Source organism: Vicugna pacos, chromosome 14, assembly GCF_048564905.1.
Source record: "Vicugna pacos chromosome 14, VicPac4, whole genome shotgun sequence".
NCBI classification, from domain to species: Eukaryota; Metazoa; Chordata; class Mammalia; order Artiodactyla; family Camelidae; genus Vicugna; species Vicugna pacos.
In genome coordinates, this window is record NC_133000.1 from 32,831,760 (window position 1) to 32,855,980 (window position 24,221).

The 24,221-nt window shown below is 39.5% G+C and overlaps 1 long non-coding RNA gene across 1 annotated transcript in view; it reads left to right on the forward strand.

Annotated features, from left to right (window-relative positions):
* The window catches only part of LOC140701237 (uncharacterized), a 36,454-nt gene extending 12,292 nt beyond the window's left edge, over positions 1 to 24,162 (forward strand). The window contains exons 4-5 of the long non-coding RNA XR_012080200.1: positions 18,521 to 18,596; positions 24,119 to 24,162. This is a non-coding gene — a long non-coding RNA (uncharacterized lncRNA). The remainder of the gene's footprint in view (positions 1 to 18,520; positions 18,597 to 24,118) is intronic.
* The last annotated feature ends 59 nt before the right edge of the window (positions 24,163 to 24,221 follow it).

Below are 24,221 nucleotides of genomic sequence, written 5' to 3' on the forward strand. Positions count from 1 at the left end.
TGTACTTGGGTGTCTGATTCTTTCTTTATGTTTGGGAATTTTTCAGTTATGATTTCTTTAAATACCTTCTCCATCCCCTTTGTTCTTTCTTCCCCTTCTGGAACTCTTATGATGCATAGATTGGCATGCTTTATATTATCCCATAGGTTCCTTATATTGTTTTCATTGTTTTTTATTTTTTTCTCTCAACTGTTCTGATTGTGTGCTTTCTGTTGTCCTGTCTTCTAGGTCACTTATTCGTTCCTCTGCATTATCTAGCCTGCATTGTACTGCCTTTAGGTCAGATCTCATTTCAGCCAATGAAATTACCAATTTTACTTGGCTCTTCTTTATAGCTACTATTTTGTTTTTGACATATTTTATGTCTCTAAACACTATCTCTTTTAATTCCTTCAGTAATTCGATCACTTCTTTTTAGAAATCTTGATCTAATAGGCCATTAATATCTATTTCATTGATCGTTCTTTCAGGGGATTTCTCTTTCTCTTTTAATTGGGAATACTTCCTCTGCTTCTTCAACTGCTCATATCTCTCTGACACTGTGGCTTAAGGAGTATCAGTTATCTATTGTGACCCTTAAAGGGGTTTATTTCTTTATCTATCTAAGGCCTATGCTGGAATAAAACTTAAAAACGAGAGAGAGAAATAGAATTTTAAAAGAATGGAGAAAAAGAAGGTTTGAAAACAGTGCATAATCAATAATAGAAGAGCAAGTTGAAGAAGAATAGGAATCGAGTTGAGATGTCTTTTTAAAACCTTAACAAAAAGAAGAAAAAAATCAAAACACAGTATTTAAAACCTGTGAATAATCAATAACAGATCAAATCCAAGAGAATTAAAAATGAAATGAGAATTGTAAACATATAGAACTGTTTAAAAAGTAAAGATTAAAAAGCTAATAGAAAATAAAACAGGTATAAAAAGATTTTAAAAACAAAGATGTGTTCTCCTAGAGACTGAATGCTCTTAATGGTTTTATTGAGAGGTCTTTGTGTCTTCGCCCTGTTTCATGAACTCAGCCTGCTCTGTTGGCCCCCTCGTCTGTGCTGCTCACAGTGTCCATTGGCAAGAAGATTGCACCCCTCCAACACTGGGTCAGGTGCTGCTCTCCTTCGCGGTGGGCGGGTGGATCACTCCCCATCCAGATGCCACAGTCAGTGCTGTGTCAGTTGCTCCAAAGGTAGGCTCAGCTTCAAGAATAACAGGTTTATGGAGATATAATTCACATACCATAAAATGCAGCCATTGAAAGTGTGCATTAGGGTTTTATGTACATTTCAGGGTTGTGTAGCCATCACCCCCAAAAGGAACCAGTACCCTTTAGTAAGTCAGTCCCTAACCTTCCTTTCCCTTAGCCCTCAACAGCCACCACTCTACTTTCTGCCTCTATGGGTTTGCCTGTTCTAGGCATTTCATATAAATAGAACCATACAGTATGCTGTCTTTTTTGATTATCGTCTTTCATTTAGTGTGACGTTGTCAAGGCTCATCCATCGTGTAGCATATATCAATACCCAAATTCCTTTTTGTATTCATATAATATGCCATATTTATAAATACACCACATTGCTTATCCATCCATCAGTTGATGATGAATAATTCTGCTGTAAATGCTCATGGACAAGTTTTTGTGTGAACACATATTTTCACTTCTCTTCAGGATATATCAAAAAATGGAATCGCTGGGATGTATTCTACTTTTAAATTTTTGAGGAATTGCTAATATAGCTTTTAAAGTGACTGAAGCATTGTATATTTCCAGAAATAATGTATGAGGAGTCCAGTTTCTCCACATCCTCATCTACACTTTTTATTACTGGGTTTATAGATTCATATTTATATATCATATATCATATATATATGTCATCCTAGTTGGTATGAAGTGGTATGTCATTGTGATTTTGATTTCTGTTTCCCTAATGCCTACTGATGTTGAACATCTTTTTATGTGCTTAGTTCCCATTCGTATGTCTTCTTTGGAGAAACACCTATTCAAATTCTTTGCCCATTTTAATTATATTTGTCTTTGTATTGTCATGTTTTAAGTCTTCTTTGTCTATTCTGGATAAAAGTCCCTTATCAGGGAAAATTTTGGAAATATTTTCATCCATCCTGTGGATTGTCTTCTTACTTTCTTGATGAAGTCCTTTGAAGCACAGAAGTTTTTAATTTTACTGAAGTCCAGTTTACTTGATTGTTTTTCTTTTGTTGTTTGTGCTTTTGGTGTCATATATTACAAGTATTTGTAATCCAAAGTCCTGAAGATTTTCTCATTGTTCATTTTCTAAATGTTTCATAGTTTCAGGTCTGTGATTTATTTTGAGTTAATTTCCATAAATGGTGTTAAGATAAAAGTTCAGTTTTCTTTCTTTCCAGGTGTATGTACAGGTGTCCCAGCATCATTTTTGTAAAGATTATTTTTTCCCCATTGGATTGTCATGGCACCTTTGTCAAAAATTAAATGGCTGTGTGTAAGACTTTGTTTATGGTCTCTTAGTTCTTTTCTCTCAATCTATTTTTCTGTCCTTTCTGCAAGTATCACACTGTATGGATCACAGTTTTGTTAGTGAGTTTTGAATTTGGAAACTTCAAAACTTTGTGTTCTTTTTCAAGATTGTTTTGACTATATTGGGTATCTTGCATTTCCATATTAGTTTTAGGATCAGCTTGTTCATTTCTGCCAAAAAGCCAGAGCTGCATTGAATGTATAGGTCATTTTGAGGACAATGGCCATCCTAACAATAATAAGGCTTCTGATCCATGAACACAGAAGAGCTTTCCATTTATTTTAGGTCATTTTTAACTTCTATCACTAGTATTTTAGTTTTCAATATACAAGTTTCAGATATTTTTCTCAGTATTCCACATATTTTTCTTAATATTATAATTATTTTATTCTTTTTGATGCTATTGTAAATGAAAAGGTTTCCTTCATTTTATTTTTAGATTATTCACTGCTGTTGAATAGAAATGTAATTAATTTTTGTATATTCATTTGTGTCTTACAATTTTGGTCAGACTGGGTTATTAATTCTAAGAGGATTTTTTTTTCTTTTCTCTCTATTTTTCCTTTGTGGATTCCTTGTGATTTCAATATATAATATCATATCATCTGGAATCAAAACAGTTTTGTTTCTTTCTTTCTAATCTAGAGGCTTTATTTTCTTTGTCTGATTGATTTGACTAGAACTTCTAGTACAATGTTGATTTTGGGAGGGAATAATTCAGTGCTTCTGCATTATGTATGATCTTTGCTTCAGGTTTTTCATAGATGTTCTCTGTCAAGTTGAGGAAGTTCTCTTCTATTCCTAGTTTTTATCCATTATTCTATTAATATGGTGTATTACATGAATTGACTTTTGTATGTTGTACTGCCTTTGCATACCTGGATACATCCCACTTAATTGTGGTCTATTTTATATGTTACTGTTTTGGATTTGCTTGTATTCTGTTGAGGATTTTTGCATTTATATTCATAAGAGATAGTCTTTAGTTTTCTTGTGATGCCTTTGTCTGGTTTTCCTATCAGTGTGATACTAGTCTCATTGAATGAATTGGGAAGTGTGCCCACCTCTTTATTTTCAGACGAATTTGTGAAGCATTTTTTGTTTGTTTTTGTTTTTGTTTTTTCTTTAAGTAGTTGATGGAATTCACCAGCAAAGCCATACGGGCCTAGCATTTCTTTGTGTGAATGTTTTGGATTGCTATTTCAGTCACTACTTACTGTAGGATTATTTGAGTTTTCTATTTCTCCTTGAATTAGCTTCAGTCATTTATGTCCTTCTAGGAATTTATCCATTTCATCTAGATTATCTCATTTATTGGCTATATAATTATCCATGGTATTCCCTTATATTCCTTGTTATTTTTGTAAGGGCAGTAGTGACATCCTTCCTTTCATTTCTCATTTTAGTAATTTGAATCTTCTCTCTCTTTTTTTCAGTACTAGATAAAATTTGTCAATTTTACTGATCTTTTCAAAGAACCAACTATTCCTTTTGTTGATTATTCTCTGTTGTTCATCTATTGTCTATTCCATTTATTTCTGCCTTTAGTATTTTGATTAGAATGTTTAATTCATTTATATTAATGTAATTTCTTATCAGATTGAAGTTACAACTGCTGTCTACTTTCTATATGTCTTTTTTTCCCATTCCTCTATTACTACACATTTTTGTACAAAGTAAGCATTTTCAAGTGTGCCATTTTAATTTGTTTATTTTATCTTTTTCTTCTCCTCCTCCTACTCTTCCTCCTCCTCCTTCTCTTCCATTGCCCTGGAGATTATAATTAACATCTTGTTTTAAAGCAATCTAGTTCACATGAATACCAACTTAATTTCAACAGTACACAAAAACTTTGCTTTGGTATCAGTCTTTTCCCTCCCCCTCCTCATGCTGTCACTGTCATACAAATTGCACCTTTATGCATTTATAAGCTCATCTACACAGTTTCATAAGTATTGTTTTATGCAGTTGTCCTTTACATCAAATAGAGCAAAACATTTACATGTAATACCCGATTTATACTGTTTTATTTTTTTACTCATGTAGTAGTGCTTTTTATTTTTCAAGCGAGTGTCCTTTCATTTACACCTGTTGGACTATCCTTAGTATTTCTTGTAGGGCAGGCCTGCTAGCAATGGATTCTTTCAGATTTTGTTTTTGTAGGAGTGTCTTAATTTTTCCTTTAATTTTTTTGAAGAATCATTTTGCTGGCTATAAAATACTTGGTGACAGTCTTTTCCTTTTATCTCTTTGATGATACCATCCACTGCCTTCTGGTCTTCATGGTTTTTGATGAGAAATCAACTGTCTTACTGAGGAGCCTTTCTATATGTTGAGCCACTTTTGTCTTTCGGCTGTCAAGATACTTTATTCTTGTCTTTTGACACACTGAATCTGATGTGCCTATTTTAGATGTCTCTACGTTTATACCACGTGGAGTTTGTTGAGCTGCTGGGATGTACAAATTAATGTTTTCATCAAATTTGGGAAGTTTTCAGCCATTATTTCTTTATATATTCTTTCTGCCCCTTTTTTTCTCTCCCTCCTTCTGGCGCTCCCATTATGTGTGTATTGGTATTGTTGATGGTGTCCCACCTATCTCTGACACAGTGTTCATTTTTTTTTTTTCATTCCTTTTTCTTTCTGTTCCACAGACAGGATAATCTCAGTAGTTTTAATTTAACTGACTTTTTCTTCAACAAGTTCATATCTACAGAGAAACCACTTATTGAAGTTTTTATTTTAGTCATTATATTTGTATCTCTAAAATTTCTAGTTGTTTTTTATTATAAATTTTATTTATTGTTATTCTCTGTACAATGAGATGAGCACATAATTTAATCCTTTAGGCATGGTTTCTGTTAGTATTTTGAACATATGTGTAATTGCTTATTTATGTCTTTGTCTAGTATGTCCAGTGTCTGGGCTACCTCAGGGAGTTTCTGTTGACTACTTTTTCCCCGTCTGTTATGACCAAACTTTTCTGTTTCTTTGTACATCTTCTAATTTTCTGTTGAAAACTGGACATTTAAAATATTACAATGTGGCAGATCTGAAAGCCTGATTTTCCTCATCTCCAGGGTTTATCATTGCTTTCATTGTCATTGCTGCTGCTGCTATTTATTTAGTTACTTTCCTGAACAAATTCTGTAAAGTCTGTTTTCTTTATCATGCATGACCATGAGATCAGTGTGTGTGAAGAAAGCCTAGTTGTCATCACTGTAGTAATGATTGGACAGTGATTTCTTTCAATGCCTGGAGCCAATCGTTTGAGCTGTTGCCAGGTGGCTGTGTGTCCACGTGCTGAGGGATGCCCTCAGCACCGGCATGCAGTCAGCAGCTCTTCCGTAGCCTTTAGTTCTTGCTTATGCAGAACCTCAAGTTCAGCCAGAGTTGAAGGCTTAGGATTTTCTCAGATCTTTCCTTGCCATGTGCCACACATGTATATTGCCTTCTACAATTCTCAGAATTTTTTGGAGCTTTTTAACCCTACCTTCACCCCCAGAAAGTCTCATTACTCAATTTTGCCTTCTAAGTTTCCTAGTCAGCACCTAGTTAGCCTCTACTGGTCCCACTGCCTCAGACAGTTGTAATGTTAGATACTCACTGCTGTTTCCCACACACACTCTGGGGACAGGCTGTTTGCACAGCATGAGTCTGTGATAGGTCACATAGTGACAGCTCTCTGGGGGCGGATTTTTTGGGTAACTTTAAATCACTTCTGCCCCTACCTTGATTGTGAGACTATTGCTTATAAAGGCCACCATTTAGGTGAGGATACAGGGATGGGGTAGATCAAGTTACAATGCCTCAAAACTCACTATCTTTATGGAGATTTAGCTGGGGTTTTTTTCTCAAATAAAGACTCCCCGGATTGCTGGAAGTCTTGGTTTAATTTCCAGAGTTCTACAGAGGTTAATTTTGACAAATTTTGCCATTGTCATTGCTTCATAGAGGAGTAAGTTTTCCAAGATGTTTACTCAGATAGTCTAGAAGTGTATCCCATTTGCATTTGTGTTCAACTGAGTTACTTGCAAGACTAACTAATTCTACAGCTCCAGCTCCATTCACGTAAGAGTCCATCTGCATGGATTCTCCTACAGCAGTGTACAACCTGTTGTCAGATTGTTGTTTTTCTTATTAAAGTGTAGGGGTTTTTAAAAATATGCTCATGAATAGCCTTTTGTCATTTTTACACATTACAAAACTTCCACTAGTCTGTAGCTATTTTTTCCCCTCACTTATTGTTGCTTTAATGAAGTTCTCACTTTTAAGGATTTTCAGTATAGCAGTTTGTGAATGCTGATCACACGGGTGAGGCATTTAACTACTGTCTAAACCTCAGTCTTTGCTCTGATTCACTGTCTGGAACATCTGAACACATCTACTGAACCCCGTATACCAATGGATGCTGACAGACCTAATTAAAAAAATGCTTTTTAAGTAAAGCAAAGAATATTAACTTTGACACTGGAAACGACAAATCTCAAATTTCCTAGCTGATCTTGCTTTCTGTGATCATGAGCTACATCATGTTTTTAGAGCCGACAGGCATATTGAACTACTGATTTTACTTCATCGGATTTTAGAATGCAGAACACATTTCAGGCCCACTTATAGCAACATATGTGTATCTTAAAGGATATGTACATATGATGATGTCTTTATTATAAGTACCTTATTTTATTTTAGGTACCTACTGCTGTGCACCTCATTAAGGAAAGCTTGAAACTGCACTACTGAAATTTTTCATACCACCATCATCCCATAGCATCACTTTTGCACTTAGATGTTGTGTGGCAGAGTATTTTTCTGCTCCCTAGAAATGATCAATGTTGAAGGGGGAAAAAAAAACCCTCCTCAAATAAATATACTCCAAATCACACACTTATCTGAACAATGGCCACCATTTTAGTCCATAGTCCACACCAATCCATCTACTCATACTGACTCAGAGTACTCAACATAGACAATCCACCCCTGAATTCAGGGCCCTCAACACACGTTCTATCCCCTCCCCATTCCTTGTTGATTCTGACCTACTTTTGTCCAACGCGTCCTGCCAGTCTCTTTGCTACCTGACTGCACTTTTTAATTTTTACCTTTGAGTTCCAGGCTGCGCCTAGTGATTCCCAGAGAAACGCCAGACACTTGGCTCAACAGGAGGGGCGGTGAGGATTTCAGAAAGCTGTTAACCTAACTCACTTTCAGATCAGTGAGTGGCTGTTGTGAGCATTCCTTCTAGATCTCTGCCATACCGGCTGCATCCACCCCAGCAAAATAACGTAGCTCCTCCAACCACCTCTGCCTCCATTCATCTGGGTTTCTGCTTTCAGTGACACTCAGAAGCTGCTGATGGGCATTATATATATATATTTTTTTTTTAATTAAAGTATAGTCAGTTACAATGTGTCAATTTCTGATGTACAGCACAATGTTCCAGTCCTTCATATTCACATATATATGTATGAATTCCTTTTCATATTTTTTTACTAAAGTTTATTCCAAGATATTAAATATTGTTCCATGTGCTATACAGAAGAAATTTAGTTTTTTAGCTATTTTTAAATATAGTAGTTAATATTTGCAAATCTCAATCTCTGATGGAAATATTTAAAGCCACATCTGGAACCCTTGTTGTGGAAGTGTCTGAGAAATATATTTTCGACCTCATAGACTTTTGGTTAGGAAGTTGGAATAAAGGCTGACCTGGCTCACCTAACTTGTCTGCCTTTGTGAGTAAAGAGGTCTGGAGTTTCAAGTCCCAATGAAATGTCCCAGCCCTTCAGTAGCAATCTCTTAAAGCAACCAAAATGCTCCCATCTACCAGAGCATGACTTGTCCTTAGACACTGCTGGACATAACCACCGACGCTGTCTAAGGCGTCGTCTTCATCTGGTGCACACTTTCTTTAGATGTGTAATATCCTGATTAACAGGACAAGTTAGTTTGGATTCCCAAGGCCACAGGCAGCCTTCTGCCTGACTTTGGAGTATATATGTTCATTGAAGAGTCCTCTTTCAGATCAGCTAGAGCTGTCTGGTGTGTGGTGTCCCAGAGAATGTGGGTGCAGTGCTCCCCACCAGAGTCCTACCAGTTGTTTTATTGCAGGAAGAGAGAGAGCAAAAGAGACAGAACAGGAAGTTCTTGTCCAGCCTCAAACACAGTCACCCCCTCCCAGGGCTCTTGCTCTGGGACAGACAGCAGTGCAGGTCAGCAACGATGTGGCCCCGGTGTACTCCAAAACATGGTGTGGTTTTACTGGGCTATCTGTGTCTTTCATGGGCCCTGCAAAGTTCTCGGCTTTGTGAAATGGGGAACTAAGGAACTCCCACCCATGGCTGTAACTCCCAGGGTTTGAACCCTTACGGGTTTTGAGGATTTGCTGGCAACTCTTTCTTTTTCACTGGGTCATGTCTCGGTTACACCTGCAGTCCTGTGACTTCCTTATCAGAACTGCTCCTTACGTTCGGGATTTAGTGAAAGATGCCATTTTAGCCTGTAAGTTCATGTACAGGGAGGAGGAGGAAGAAGCACAGATCAGAATTGCTCTTTTGCTTTTTTTTATTATTGTTTTCATAAGCCATCTCCTGTTGTCGAATGGACACTGAGCCAATGAATGACTGTTACACCCCCATTTGAATGATGAGAAAAATGACACTCAGGGAGAGGAGGCAAACTTCCTGAGGTTCCAAAGACCAAAAGGGATGAGCACAGAATAAGATCCCTGCAAATTTCTTGTCTGTCATTCGCCTTTAGGTCAATGACAGAGTGCCGTGTGTAGTAGTAAAGTTGTAACATGCTTTTAAAAGGGTGCAGATGTTCTTGTTTTGTTTATAAAATCACAGTGTTTTGTCTGAGACTCTGAAAAAGAGAAATGGGTTAGTAAATGTTGGTTTCTCATCCTTGGTCCTTCCTCCCCTTCACAGATATGGACCCTTCCATCTGTAGCAGGAATAAGACAGCCCCAGCCTTCCCGTCTCATGAGATCAGTACTCATTCATTTCATTCCTGCCCACCAGTAGGTGATAAAGCACAGCGAGATTTTCATGTCCTGCTTCACTGATTCTTGTGAAATTAGGTGTTTGAAGATAGAAACTCATGAAAGGAAGCTGCTTTTTTTTATATAAAGTGCAGTAATTTTCCTAGCAGAGAAGGAAATTGAGGATTTTCTTCATTGAAAATTAATAGAGATTTCAAGAGCATCTGTATTTCTGATGCATAGATTAAAATGACAAAATCTAGAGGGATTACAGAAACACAAGGAAGATACCAAAAGTGCCTTTAAAGAGCTTTTCTAAGACTGGGCTTGTAAAGAGACTGTTAGTTGACAGAGACCCTCTTCTCACCCATAGTCCCTCTCCTTAGGTTGGAAAGGGCCAGCGCTTCCCATGTGTGCAGTCCTGGTGCTTCAAGTGAGTTGTAGGGTAGGGCAGTGCTTATGGTGCTCCCTTCAGTTTGTCCATCCTAAGTAACCCCTGGCAGTCAGGGCGAGTGTGTTGCAACTACGTGAACCATTCACCATGCTCTCCGTGGTGTGTGCTCATCTCAGCTCATCCAGCCTCAGGTGATGGCAGAGCAGAGAGTGGTGGCAATAGGTCAGCCATGAGTAAGAGGGAGCCACTGGAGTCAGCTGGGGCCCAAGTGGCTAGGAGTTCCAGGTTGAATTCCCAGGACTTCCCACAGCTTATTCATTCAGCTAATACTTCTCCAGCACCTGTCATGTGCTGGTGCTTCCATTGTGAACAGAACCAAATCCCTGTCCTCATGAAGATGACGTTCTAGTGGACATAAGAAATGATAAACGCAGAAGCAGATCCAGGTCAGGACACATGAGTGCTGTCTACTTTGGAGTGCACAAGGTGAGATCCTTTGGGAAGGAATGTATGATACAGGAAAATGTGGGGGAGAGGATGGCCGTATCCCAGGTCTTATTTGGGTCCCTGAGATGCACCTCGTGATGTGTGGGTCCTTGGTTTGCACAGGAACGAATCCAAGAGAGAGCCACAATTCAGTAAATGTAGATTTATTCAGAGAGATATATACTCCACAGACAGAATGGGCTGTTTCAGAAGGCAAGAGAAAGGCCATGAGGAGTGAGGGTTGGGTGCTCCAGTTTAAAGTAAAAGTAGATACACACTCCACAGACATAGTGTGGGCTGTCTCCCTCAGCAGAGAGAGCAGCCACGAGGTGTGGTTGTTAGTTTTTATGCACTCAGTATCTTCATATGCTAATAAGTGGGAGGAATATTCCAACCGCTTTGGGGAAGGTGTTGCGATTACCAGAAATTGGGCCACCACTCACCCTTTGACCTTTCATGGTCAGCCTTGAACCTGTCCTGGCACCTGTGGGAGTGCCAGTTAGCATCCTGCTGTATTTCAGTGAGTGTGTATTGAAGCTCAAGATCTACTGGGAGTTGACTTTTCCACCGTCACGGTGCTAATGGCTGTGCCATGCTATTAATGGCTGTGCCCGGCCCCCTTCCCTCCTGTCTCATGAAGGAGCTCTGGACTGATTGCACAATTGCAGAGCAGGGGATAGAGTGGAAAGAACTTCATAAGTGGAAGGTGGAAGGCAGTGTTTGTAGTAGAATTCTCAAGTCAATTATAAAGTAAGGGTCTTCTGTTTGCTGGGATTACCTGGTGTCACATTAGGGAGCTGTGAGCCTTGGGGACTTCAGTGAGTGGGTGGCTCACTGTATATACTGTGTTGCTTCTTAGGCGGCTCGAGAACAGTTGGCTTATATGTGACCCATTCACTCAAGCAGGGGTCTTTTTGGGGATTTTCTGCACTTGAGGCTAACATGGGTCACATGGGGGGGCAGGACCGGCCAGTCACAGCTTGGTCCACAGTCACCTAGTGCCCTCGTGGCTTTCATCCCATGGATGTGTCCCCTCCCCCTCAATGGGGACAAGGTCAAAAGTGGTGGGGCAGCTTCTCAGTGGCGAAGGCATTGCACTCCAGACCCAACACTCAACAGCATGGACCCCTGGTGTTGGCCACAGTCTTAGCTAGATGAGGCTGTTGAGTAGCTGAGCTCATGAGACGTGGGTGCCATGCTTCCACTCTCACCAAGAGCTCTACTTTTGAAGGTTCTGATCAGACAGCCACAAATACTCCCTAGCCCATAAACAAGGAACAGTCCCTTTCACCCGGGGAAGGGCACACAGAAGGAGAATGGATCATCCCGAGAGCAGGAGAGGCCAAATCAGTCCTGCCCTCAGGGGTCTGACAGACGAGCCAGCTCAGTTCCTCTTACTAGTTGTTTACTTGGAGGATGTGGGGTATTTTGGTGACCTGCAAGTGTCAGGAAATAGTACACGAGGGCTTTGTAGATTTTCTGGTCCGGTGTTAACTCACCCCATTGTAGCTGTTGTGCAAGGAAACAAAACTTGGTGGACAACAGGCCATGGCCTCTGCTCCCTGGTGGAGCCAGGAGATTACAATGTTAAGAACGACTGCAGGGGCATCATTTCTATGTTGAGAGGCCAGATGGCCTTACATATCTCTCATGCTGGATGCCTAAGTTGCAAAGGGAAACTGGAATTCATCCAGCTCTCCAGCCAAGGAGGAGGCCACAAGTGGCCTCCCCCACCAACTGTGAGCTCTTTGCCTCCACTGACAGCAGCATGTATAGCAAAAAGCTGGGCTGCCACCTGCGTTTCCGTGTAAACATCCGAGTAGCCACAACAATGGCCTCGTGAGCGATGGTGTGCCCAAGGAAGCGCTGTGTGGGACAGAGGGAGGAGTGCCGGAGTCAGACCCCGGGAGGGCAGGCAGGCAGTGAGGACATCTGTGCAGCGCAGGTGCCATGGAACTGAGCCAAAGGGAGGCTGGTTTTGGAGCAGGGAGCCTGGGCAGTGCCGTGTTGTTCGTAAGAAGATCCTGGGCTCTGGATCCAAGAAGTCATTGGCTTGATTCCTGACCTCAACCCTCATCTTGGGCAAATGTTTGAAGCTTTCTGTGCCTCTGTTTCTTGGTGTCCCAGTTGGGGACAATAGTAGCAATTACTTCTGAGAGTCAGGAGTGCCTTTATAGATGTCATTTCATTACGCTCACATCAGCCCACGAGCACAGTGCTAGGTCCCCCATTTTACACATGGCAGACAAGTAACTTTTAATCAGTAATCACGCAGCTAATAATGGTCATAATCAGCATTTGAATTTGATCCCTGTGTCCAGATAATTTCTATTCTCACTCAGTATTACTGGAAAACTAGTAAAGTCAGAACAAACACTGCTGAGAAGTGGGTGCTTGAAACATGTTTGTCATCTTTGCCATTGGGGAGTGTTGAGTTCACATTCCTCACAGCACTTCTGAGGCTCCCTGCATCTCCGCTGCCCCTGGTGGGGTCTACAGGGCTCTGGGCAGCTTCTCCTTGTTCTCTAAACCCAAGGCTCTCTGCTCTCTGCAGGTTGATTCTCAACCCTGACTGCTCGGTAGAGCTAGTGTCTAAAAACAAAAAAATGTGGGGAGGGTACGGCTCAGTGGTAGAGCACGTGCTTAGCATGCAAGAGGTCCTGGGTTCAATTCCCAGTACCTCCATTAAAATAAATAATGCTCAATACTCCCCACAAAAAGAAAAGAAGTATTTAAAAAATAATAAACAGTACAAAGGCCCCACTCCAGGCTGTGGTGCACTATTGTTTAAAGGCTCCCAAATGCATCCCATATGCAGGAGGGTGAGAGCTATCCCTATACACTTCTTGTGAGCTTGTCCACTCACACCCATTAGCCTCTTGAAACAGTAAAACTACTTGGCTCAGCCTAGAACTTTCTCCCGATTTCTAGAGTTTTATTTTACTACTGCACATCTCTCCTGGAGCCCACAGGAACTCAGCCAGAACTGAATCAGTTGTCTCTTCTCATGACTTGCCCCTCTTCCTGCCCTTCTTTTTTTTTTAACATTTTTTATTCATTTATAATCATTTTACAATGTTGTGTCAAATTCCAGTGTTCAGCACAATTTTTCAGTCATTCATGGACATATACACACTCATTGGCACAATTTTTCTCTGTGATTTATCATAACACTTTGTGTATATTTCCCTGTGCTATACAGTGTAATCTCGTTTATCTAGTCTACAATTTTGAAATCCCAGTCTATCCCTTCCCACCGTCTACCCCCCTGGTAAACACAAGTCTGTATTCTCTGTCCATGAGTCTATTTCTGTCCTGTATTTATGCTTTGCTTTTGTTTGTTTGTTTGTTTTTGTTTTTTAGATTCCACATAATAGCGATCTCATATGGTATTTTTCTTTCTCTTTCTGGCTTACTTCACTTAGAATGACATTCTCCAGGAGCAACCATGTTGCTGCAAATGACATTATGTTGTCGGTTTTTATGGCTGAGTAGTATTCCATTGTATAAATATACCACATCTTCTTTATCCAGTCACCTGTTGATAGACATTTAGGCTGTTTCCATGTTTTGGCTATTGTAAATAGTGCTGCTATGAACATTGGGGTGCAGGTGTCATCCTGAAGTAGATTTCCTTCTGGATTCAAGCCCAGGAGTGGAATTCCTGGGTCATATGGTAAGTCTATTCCTAGTCTTTTGAGGAATCTCCACACTGTTTTCCATAGTGGCTGCACCAAACTGCATTCCCACCAGCAGTGTAGGAGGGTTCCCCTTTCTCCACAGCCTCTCCAGCATTTGTCATTTGTGGATTTTTGAATGACGGCCATTCTGACTGGTGTGAGGTGATACCTCACTGTAGTTTTGATTTGCATTTCTCTGATGATTAGTGATATTGAACATTTTTTATGTGCTTTTTGATCATTTGAATGTCTTCCTTGGAGAATTGCTTGTTTAGGTATTCTGCCCATTTTTGGATTGGGTTGTTTATTTTTCTCTTATTGAGTTGTATGAGCTGCTTATATATTTTGGAGATCAAGCCTTTGTCGGTTTCACTTGCAAAAATTTTCTCCCATTCCGTAGGTTTTCTTCTTGTTTTATTTCTGGTTTCCTTTGCTCTGAAGAAGCTTGTAAGTTTCATTAGGTCCCATTTGTTTATTCTTGCTTTTATTTCTTCTAGGAGAAAATTTTTGAAATGTATGTCAGATAATGTTTTGCCTATGTTTTCCTCTAGGAGGTTCTTGCCCTTCTTATTTCAGGGAATGGCACTATAATTTAGACACTGCCAAAGCCAGAAAGCTGGCCGGCATCTTTGACCTCTTCCTGCCCTTCCATCACACCTGTGGCCAATCCGTCCACCTGCTGAAATGTTTTCTTCTCTCTCCTCCTGGCAGGGCCTCAGCAGGACTTCACATGAACCTGCCAATTGTCCTCCCTGACACTATCTTGTCTCTTTCTAGATCACTTTGCATGTCTCCTCTACCTTGGAGGCACACAGAGTCCTTTGTGATGTACACCTGTGATCTCCCCACCTGGTTGTCTCATCTGCCTCCCACACCCTGTGCTCGCTTGTAGACTATTTGCAGTTCCTGGAAGGGACCTGGCTCTCTTTGGCCTCCCACCATTGCATGCGCAGCTCCCCAGGGAGAAATGGCCTTAACATTATAAGTTCACCTGATCAATTCTAGGGCATCTCAGAGCTCACCACAGTGGTTCTCTCCTCTGGGAGAGCCTTGGCTACAGTTCCGGCTCCCTGCCCCGAGCACCCTCTGCTGACTGTTATCCAAGCCCTCTTAACATGCCTCCTCAGCCATTATTTCACGATGAGTCCTGTGCACCTAGGAGCTCCCAGAAGCAGGGACTGTGTCTTTTTCCTCTTTATTCTCAGAGCATTGTAGAGACTCAGGTATAACGGTGGAGGGCACAGTGGTTATTCTGCAATTTCTCTAGAGTTGGGGCCTAGGGGTAACAGTCTGGTGGGAAGAAGGGCTTAGGGGATTTACCCTGAAGCCACATTTTCAATTAACATTTCATGTTGTTTTTGTCTACTATTTAAAGTTACGAGTCTTAAAACACAATGACGATTTCTAAAAATTACATTACCGATGATTGAGAAAAATGGCAGTTTTCCATATTTAAGAATATTATTTTAAGTTTGTGTGACTGGGGTGGTGGAAAATAGAAATGCAGGGGCTACTAAAGCATTCTCATCCCCTTCCCCACCCTCAGGTCCTTTGGACAGAAGAGACAGAGGGATGTGAGGAGAAGGCTTGGAGGGTGAACCGTGCAGTGCTTTTAAATTGTGACAGTTACTAGTGCTTTTTTTACTTTTTTTTTAATGGAGGTAATGGGGCTTGAACCCAGGACCTTGTACATGCTTAGCACGTGCTCTATCACTGAGCTATACCCACCCTTCCCCCCGATATTTGTGTTTTTAGTGGGCATAATGTGCTGGTAGCAGGTACGTTAGCATCAGACACAGTCACCTGCCTCTGACCATCACGTTAATACCTTTCCCTTGAGCTAGAGAGCTAGTCTGTTTCCAAAAGTTCAATAAATTATCTACATTTTCTTTTTTCTTAAACAAAAGGTATTAACTCATTTTTTTCTTTAGTATCGCCTATAAATAAAATGTGATTTTATTAACCATTTACCAAAGTGTTAAGTGTAATAAATATTAAGTACAGATTTCTGAAGCATCAGGCATCACTGAAGATCCACATTCTTCTGTTCTGTCTCTCTGTTAGTCACCTTACTTTTGGAGTTCTGGAAGCGGTGCCAGGCAGAACTTGAGTACAAATGGGAGACGGTTGGGCAGGAAGAACAAGTCCGGCCAGAATAGGAGGCGAGGTGTCCCCACGTGGAGATAGATGAGATTACCCAGGAAAAGCGGGCGCTGTTTAGATGCACTTTATTCTGTTTACTTCTGGACTTGTCAGCCTTGGCTGCATGTTGGAATCACCAGGGGACCTTAAAAAATGTTGGTGCCTGGGTTCCATCACTGCAAACTCTGATTGTACTTAGTGGCCTGGGGTGCATTCTGGCATAGGGAAGTTTTTAAAGCTCCTCTGGTTATTCTAATGTGCAGCCAAGTTGAAGGAGCACTGCCTGGAATGGTGGACACAGAAGAGAAGTGAGGTCCTTCCTTCATATTAACAGTAAAAAGGGGGAAAAGAAAAAGACTGGTATAAGTGTATATGTAAAGAGGCATTGATTTGTATCCTTTCATGACACCAATAAAAAATGCAAAATATAAATTAGCTGCAATGACATAGATGTAGAAGGAAAGACAAATTGGTTTTTATAGTTGACTCCCATTTTTTTAAATGCGCCTTCATTATTGTGGCCTCCTTTTCATCATAGACTAGGTGCCCCTTTGTCTTGAACTAAGTCCCGGTCACTGCTCCCCCTTCCTACTGGGATGTGCACAAAGCAGCATGGCTCTCATCCTAAAGTCAGAGAAAGGGTAGAAGAAGCAGGGAAACATTTGTTGAGGTGCCATCAGTGTTTGAGCAGTGTTTGAGCTAGTCATTTTACATAACTGGAAATGTAAATTTATTGCTGCCACTCCTGCTGCAAAATTAAAAAAATAAAACTGTATATCTTTGTATCAACATTCCAGAGCTATGAAAAGATGATTTTTGAGTCATTTGTATTATTGCTTCTTTCCATCAGCTGAGATAATTTAGAGCTGATGGTGCTTGCAGTCAGCAGCAGCAGGACAGTAGGTTGTGAGAATGAATAACTCTTGGGAAAAAAAGGCTTTTACTAGGAGTATCTGAAAATGTCTCCAAATATAGATTTAATAAATTGAATCACAGATCTACAGAATGTTGGCACTGAAAAGATATGGAGGGAGCAGGTCAAACTCCTCTTTTTATAAATGGAAAAAAATGAGGTTCAGCTACCAATAGAAAGTGACATTTGTCTTTTACAATGTAATAAGCTTCTAATAATCCCCATTATGAATAGTTCCCATTGTTTACAACTGAAGATGGGGGTAAAAGCATATGTTGGTGAAAGACTGTACATTCAGAGATGAAAGCTGAATCTTAGACAAAATTAGATGTTCATAATGCTTTTGAGTCATGAAAAACAAAAACTTATCATATTGGCAGCATACAAAAAATACTGAAGAGAAGTTTTTTGGTCATTTAAACTGCCAAGTTTAAATTTAAATTTGCAAGCTAATAAGTTTAAATTTTCATTGGAACATGCTTGTTGAAAAATTGAAGATGAAGACTCATTTAACTTTATCATTCTTCCTTATTTAAAAAATTGCCTTATTATTTTTTTAGTTTTTTATTTGAAGTATTTTACTTTACTTGAGAAAGCATGCTCCATTGTTTAGAGAGGCCAGCATTGTGGTAGTGAGATCTTGTGAATGAAGTTGCCTAAATTCATATTTGAACACAGCAGCTTGCTTCCTGAGTGATCTTGGACAACTTAACTTCTCTGTGCCATAGTTTCCTATAAAATAAGAATAAGAGAGTTGCTTCTTCATGACAGTGGTAAGGAAGGGTCAAAGTAATGTATAGAATCTACTTGGAAGGCTTCCTGGCACAGAGGAAGGGCCATGTACTTAGTTACAGCTATTATTATACTATATCTGGTTTTATAATCCAGTTAAATCTTGATTCTTGCTGATTTCATCTCTTAAAAAATTCTAAATATAAACTCTAAAATGGAAACTCTTAAACTTCATAGTTGTAGCTAATTAACACATAAAGCTCAACCAAGAAACACACAGTGGACACCAGTTAGCTGCAGACAACTGTGATTCTTTCTGTCCTGCACAGACCCTAAGCTGTCACTACCTTCACTTCTGAAATCAAAGGCAAGCTAAGGAATAGAGCTTTAAATCTTGGCCTCGTCAGGTGCTCAGACCATGGCAGGGAAACAGTTTACTGTTCACATGTGCATTTTCAAAAAATAGTATTAAAACGAACACTGTACATATTTTGTTGTGTGTTTGACATCGTTAACAGAAAAGAAAAGAAAAAAAAAACAGGAAAAAACCCATGCATTTACAAACAAGGAGGCTATGTCTGAAATTTTTTTTTTATATTATGTTTAGGATTTACTGACCAGTTAGGAGAAATATCATTTCATTGGTGTAATCCCTTGATTGACTAAACTTGTTTTTTTAATTAGGAAGAAGAGCGTGTTCCCTTTACCACCTGGGGAAAGTGTATACATATAACCCTTTGTGCAAGTGCTCTTTTTCTGGGTAAGAACCTGCCACAGACTTTTAAAATCTAATGTGAAATGCTGAGAAAACTGAAAGTCAAGCTGGGAACTATGTAGTCTCATAGAGGAAACTTTTTCCAGAGAACATCTGAGCCAATGCAGGGCGCCGCTCTGGAGGTTCCACAGTCTCTTCTGCTCACAGTGCTTCCCCCAATTCTTTTCACCTCATTTGTTCAAATCAGATCAGTGGTTTAGGATTCTCCAGGGTCTGATTAAGAGACCAGATGGAGGCATTAAATTTCTAAAATTTTCCAAGTGTAACAACCTAGGTAAAATGTCTAAGAATAGCCTAACAAAAGGATAGTAGGAACTATCAAAAAATAAAAGTAAAAACTACTGAAAGATATAAAAGGTGCTTTAATCACATGATTCTAGATTAAAAGATCATATCTCCAAAATATCAGAAGTTATAAAATTGATTTGGGTTTATTGTGAATAAAATCATATTAGTAATATAAAAATTAATAAGATAATGAGAGTTTTACTAGTTCAAGAATAGCCAGATTATAAAATAAGGCAGGAAGTCCAGATATGGGCTCTGATATCAATAATAATTGAATATAAGAGATGGAAGGCATTACAAATCAGGGAGATAAATAAAGGTTATTCAGTGAATGGAACACTTGTTAGCTACTTGGGGGAAAAGAAAAGATTGAAATCATACAGTGAACCATATATTGTGATAAATTCCAGAAACATTTAAAAAGTAACACAATTAGAAAAAAACTACAAATAAATATGGATGAGTATACAACCTCTAGATGGACAGTAAGTATCAGAGGAAATTATACAAAGATTTCCATGCATCAGAGCATCCTAATTTTAAACAAAACACCAGAGAATGTTATTTGCTTACAAATCCGACAAGGGGCTAATTCCTTCAATACATAGAGAGTTCAGATCACTTCAAAGGTAACATCAAAATATCTCAGAAGCGTAGAAGGCAGAGAAGATGAACACACATTCACAAAAGAAAAAATAGATGTCACACTTCAATGGTAATTCACTCAGTGCACATCAAAATGAAATAGTTTTCCACCTCTCAAGTGACACAGCTCTGTTTATGAGGATGAATTGCCAGTGATCACCAATCCCATGCCTAGGTTCCTGGATAATTTTTGTGAAGTATGGTTGATTTACAATGCTGTGTTAATTTCTGGTGTACTCCTCAAGCCTTCTTAGAAAGCAGTCTGGCAGTTGATATCAAGAGTCAAAAATATTCATATGTTTTAATCCACTAATTCAGCTTTGAAAAACTTTTAATCAGGAATTATTTCAAAATGGCAGGGAAAAGTCAGTATGGATGCAAGTCACAGACATACTTTTATATGTGTATATATATATATAAAATCTCAGCCAAAATATTCTTCCAACTCTTCACAAAGTAGAATAGTATGCAGTCATGAAAAAGTGTGTCCATGAAAATATTTTATGACATGTCAAAGTGTTATGCTTATGATAGATTGGAGAATTAAATTAATATAAAAAATGATTTGTAATATACAAACAATGCACCATTCTGAAGGAATTATGTCTATAGGTTGAAGCATTATTCTTATTTTATTTTTTATTCATTTTCAGAGTTGGAGTCTTTTGATTGTAGGTGACAAAATCAATCTCCAATGTGTTTAAACAACAACCAAAAAATGGGGATCCATGGGATTCATTGGTTCCTGTAAATGAAAACCTCAGGTCTGAGGTCTGGCTTCAGTCAAGGAGAGATACTCTAGCCCAGATGATGTCAAGGGCTGCTTTTGTCCTGTCTTCATTCTGTGTCCAAAGATGTCTCAGCATGATGCTTCTAGGCACGCAGCATCCCAGATCATCCATCCAAACCAAGACAGGTCTCTTTTGGCAGCTTCCTCTCTTGATAGAGGAAGCTTATGATTCACATGGGCACCAGCATGTATCTCCTCACATAATAGTGGCTCTTCCTGGGTTATTTGCCAATTCTCCAATCATGTGCGAGGCCAATACAATGAGGGGTATTATTTGTCTTAAACCAACTGAGATCTACTTCTGGTGCTTCAGAAAGAGTGGGTCAATTGAGGTTAAATCACAGGACTAAAAACAAAAGGGAGGTTATTTATCCTAAAGCAAGTTCTGGGTCCTCTTCTAAGACTGGGGACAGATCCAGGACAGCAGTTCTGTCCACTACTGAGTACTTTCAAATTTTCTTTAATGAGCAAATGTTAAATTTATGATCAGAAAAGATGATAAATAAGAAACTTGAGGAAGGAGAACGGAAAGCTTTCCTGTTTCTTAAGAAATAGTGAACCCATTAAGTGCTTGGAAGAAAAATGGAAATGTGTCAAGTTTGTAAAAGTTCTGAAATGAATTAGAATTGATTTTACAGACCATGTAGGAGACAGTGCTATACAGTTAGTGTGTCTTTGGGCTCTTTGAGTATTTCAGTACTTTCACTTAATAGTTGCTTCATTTGGGGCAAATTGCAACATCTCCACGTGGCTCTATTTCCACATCTGTAAAAGAGATATAATATTACCTTCCCCACAGGGTGATTGTGAGGATTTTGAAAAATAGATGTGTGCTGAAGCAATAGTAAGTATTTAAGCATTCTTAACTATTATGTTTACTTAATACATAATTAAAAAATTACTATGCAGACTTTTAAAAAATGCATACTATTTAAATGGCCTATATGAGCTGTACAAGAGAGGAAGGCTTAATATACCTTCTATAATACATTTTTCTCAGCCTTAACTAATTTTCACATTTAATCACACACACACCAAAAAGTTATTCCTTTCACAAGCATGAAGACTTAACTGTGAAGAAAAGGATGATGAAAGAGAGTAGAGGAGAAAATAAAATGCTTTCTCTACAAACTGATGGCTTAAAAACTAAGAAAAAACACCTTTTTAAGACTTTGGTCACCATATTCATAGCTTATACTTAGGTAGAGTTTTTCACATGCCTGCGGTTAATGTTCCAATTGTTTTCACAATTAGTAAATAATTGACTCATCACAATAGTCCTATAAATTGCTATTATTATCCCCCCATTTATATGGGTGAGGAGATTGGAGCCCCTAGAGGTTAAGAAATTTGCACAAGGCCCCACAGCTAGCATCAGAGCTGGGATCCAGATGCAGGAGTGTGGCTCCAGGAGGGGCTTGTAAACACTCCCTCTGCTCTCCCATGCAGGTGCAAGCCAGCCGCCTGCTATTACTGTAAATAACATGATGTGGTTCACTTAGTCCTGAAATTCACATTCTTTGTAGCTTTCTCTCTGGGGCACCCATCAGGAGCAGCCAGGGACACTGAGTACATGCTTCTGGACTATGACCAAGAAGGTAGATGGAAGGAAAACTGTTTAAAAATGGGATCTTTAATGTTCATTCTTCAGTGGCCAGGAAAAAAACCTGCCTAGTGAGGAACTGAAACCCTATTAGCCACGTGCAAATTATGCTTCAGACACCCCCGCTGCCCTTGGGTCCACACAGTCAAAACTACAGTGGATTAGGGACATGAATCTTGTGCAAATGCAGGGAGTAGGAATACCTGCCATTTTAAGATCTCAAGGAGTATGAAAAGCATGTGAAGCTTTCATCAGCAGAGACCTGCTGTCACTTCCACTGTTTCCCTCAGGGCATGTCCACAGCTTCACTGGTCCTATTCAGAATGAAGACGACAGCTAGCACCTGCTGACCCCTGAATCAGTGATAGGTTCTCCCTTGAAAGGAAGCATATCCCCTTCATGGGTTACAACTAGTTCATAACCTAAGTAATTCTACAGATGTAGAAGGGATACTTTCATTGGTTCTGCTATCACAGACTTCCCTCCAAAAGATCATGCCACCAGTTACCCCATTTTCACCCATTAAAATATAGTTAACAGGCTTCCTTCTTTAGTGCAGTTTTAGGTTTACAGAAAAATTCACAGAAAGTGGAGTTCCCATATATTCCCTATGCCCTGCACACAGCTGCTCCTGCTGCCAGCGTGTTACATTAGTGGATGCACTCATTCTTTTTGACATCTTTCATTCCTCCTCCCCTAAAATTTAACATGACTGATATTCACGTCTCTTATGGCATTTACGTGTGATTTATATCACTTCTCACGTTTATGTGAAGTTTACAACACATGCATGTTTTCTGTTTAAGCTGGGTTGGGGGCAAGTTTTCTGTGTAAAAATACGATCATTAGTGAGTCTCATGCTGCTGGGTTTTTGGGTTGTCAGGTCCTGTTAACCATTGTTTCAGTTATTGGGATCATTGTCTACGGACTTTCAGTGTTCATTGTATTTCCTGCAAAACTTCCCAAGAACCTGAATGGAACAGACACAATCCAAAAGTACCTGACTGTGCAGGTGGGCCACGCCAATCACTGCTTCCCTTATCAGTTTTATCATCATGGTGACCCTGAACGCCATATATGAGAAAGTGGCAATCATGATGACTGACTCTGGTAAGCTCCTCCTGCAGCTGAGATAATTTCTACACCAGTTTTAGAACCAGGTCAAAACAGAGACTATCTTTTAGGCACTTCAATTGCAGTACATTACAGTCTTTAGTTAACTTCAACTGCAAACCTATTTTCTCTAGCCTATATGAGAAGTGAATTAGCTCCATTTTTGCATTAGTAAAAGGGACAAAGGAAGCTTTAGAATGTCCAAGCTCTGTGTAAATATGTCAGTGCTTAATAATAATTTCAATTACATTAGATAATGTACCCTGTTGTTGAAAGTAAATAGTCTCTGTATTGCAAATAAGTGGAAGAGGGTCGTGGTTCCAGTGGCAGATTTGCTTGCGCGTTACGGAGAGGACAAGTAATCACACTGTTATGTGTCTTCCCCCCATGCTGTTCCTGTTAGTGTAGCTCCATTCTCATCAGCTGCGGCTTCTATAATAAATGTTTCTTCTCTCTGGCTTGTATCCCACCCAGCGGCTTAGCGGCCTAAGTTAAGTGCTTCCCACACATTGCATGTGGCTGGGTGGTCCTCCCAGTGGTCTGCTCAGTGGTCATCTTCTGAAAATACTAAGACCAATTCAAATTCTGAACTAGGAGGATGACCCGTTTTATGTTCCCCAAATGCTTCTAGCAAGTTGCCCCGTGTTTTGTTTGTCTTCTTCAATAGTCCTACCTTACTGCCTTTCAGGGAGACAAGAGAATATTATCTAGCAGGATGTTTAGAAGTAGCTTTCTTTCAAATTACACCTGACAGAGGACAGTTCTTGCCCATTGGATACTGTTGTGCTTATAAATTTTAAGGAACAGGTGACTTTTTTTTTTGCCTTGTGGGATATCACTTTCTTAGTGGGAGAAACTCTTACAACAGTGTGTACAGTTGGAATTAACATAGTGGATATGTTAAGAAATTCAAAACAGCTGGTATGAAAACAGTGTGAATTGTGTGTGTGTGTGTGTATATACATATACATATATATATATTAAATGTGTTAACTCATGTGTCCGTGGCTTTGATTAGGGTCTCAAAGCCGTTCACAGTTTTACAGACTTACCTTTTCTTTATTCTAGCTGGAGAGCTCCCAAGGACCAGACTGACTATGAGAACAACCCAGCCATGAAGGTTTTCTTGTTCCATTTTGTCAACTACTACTCCTCGTGTTTCTACATCACA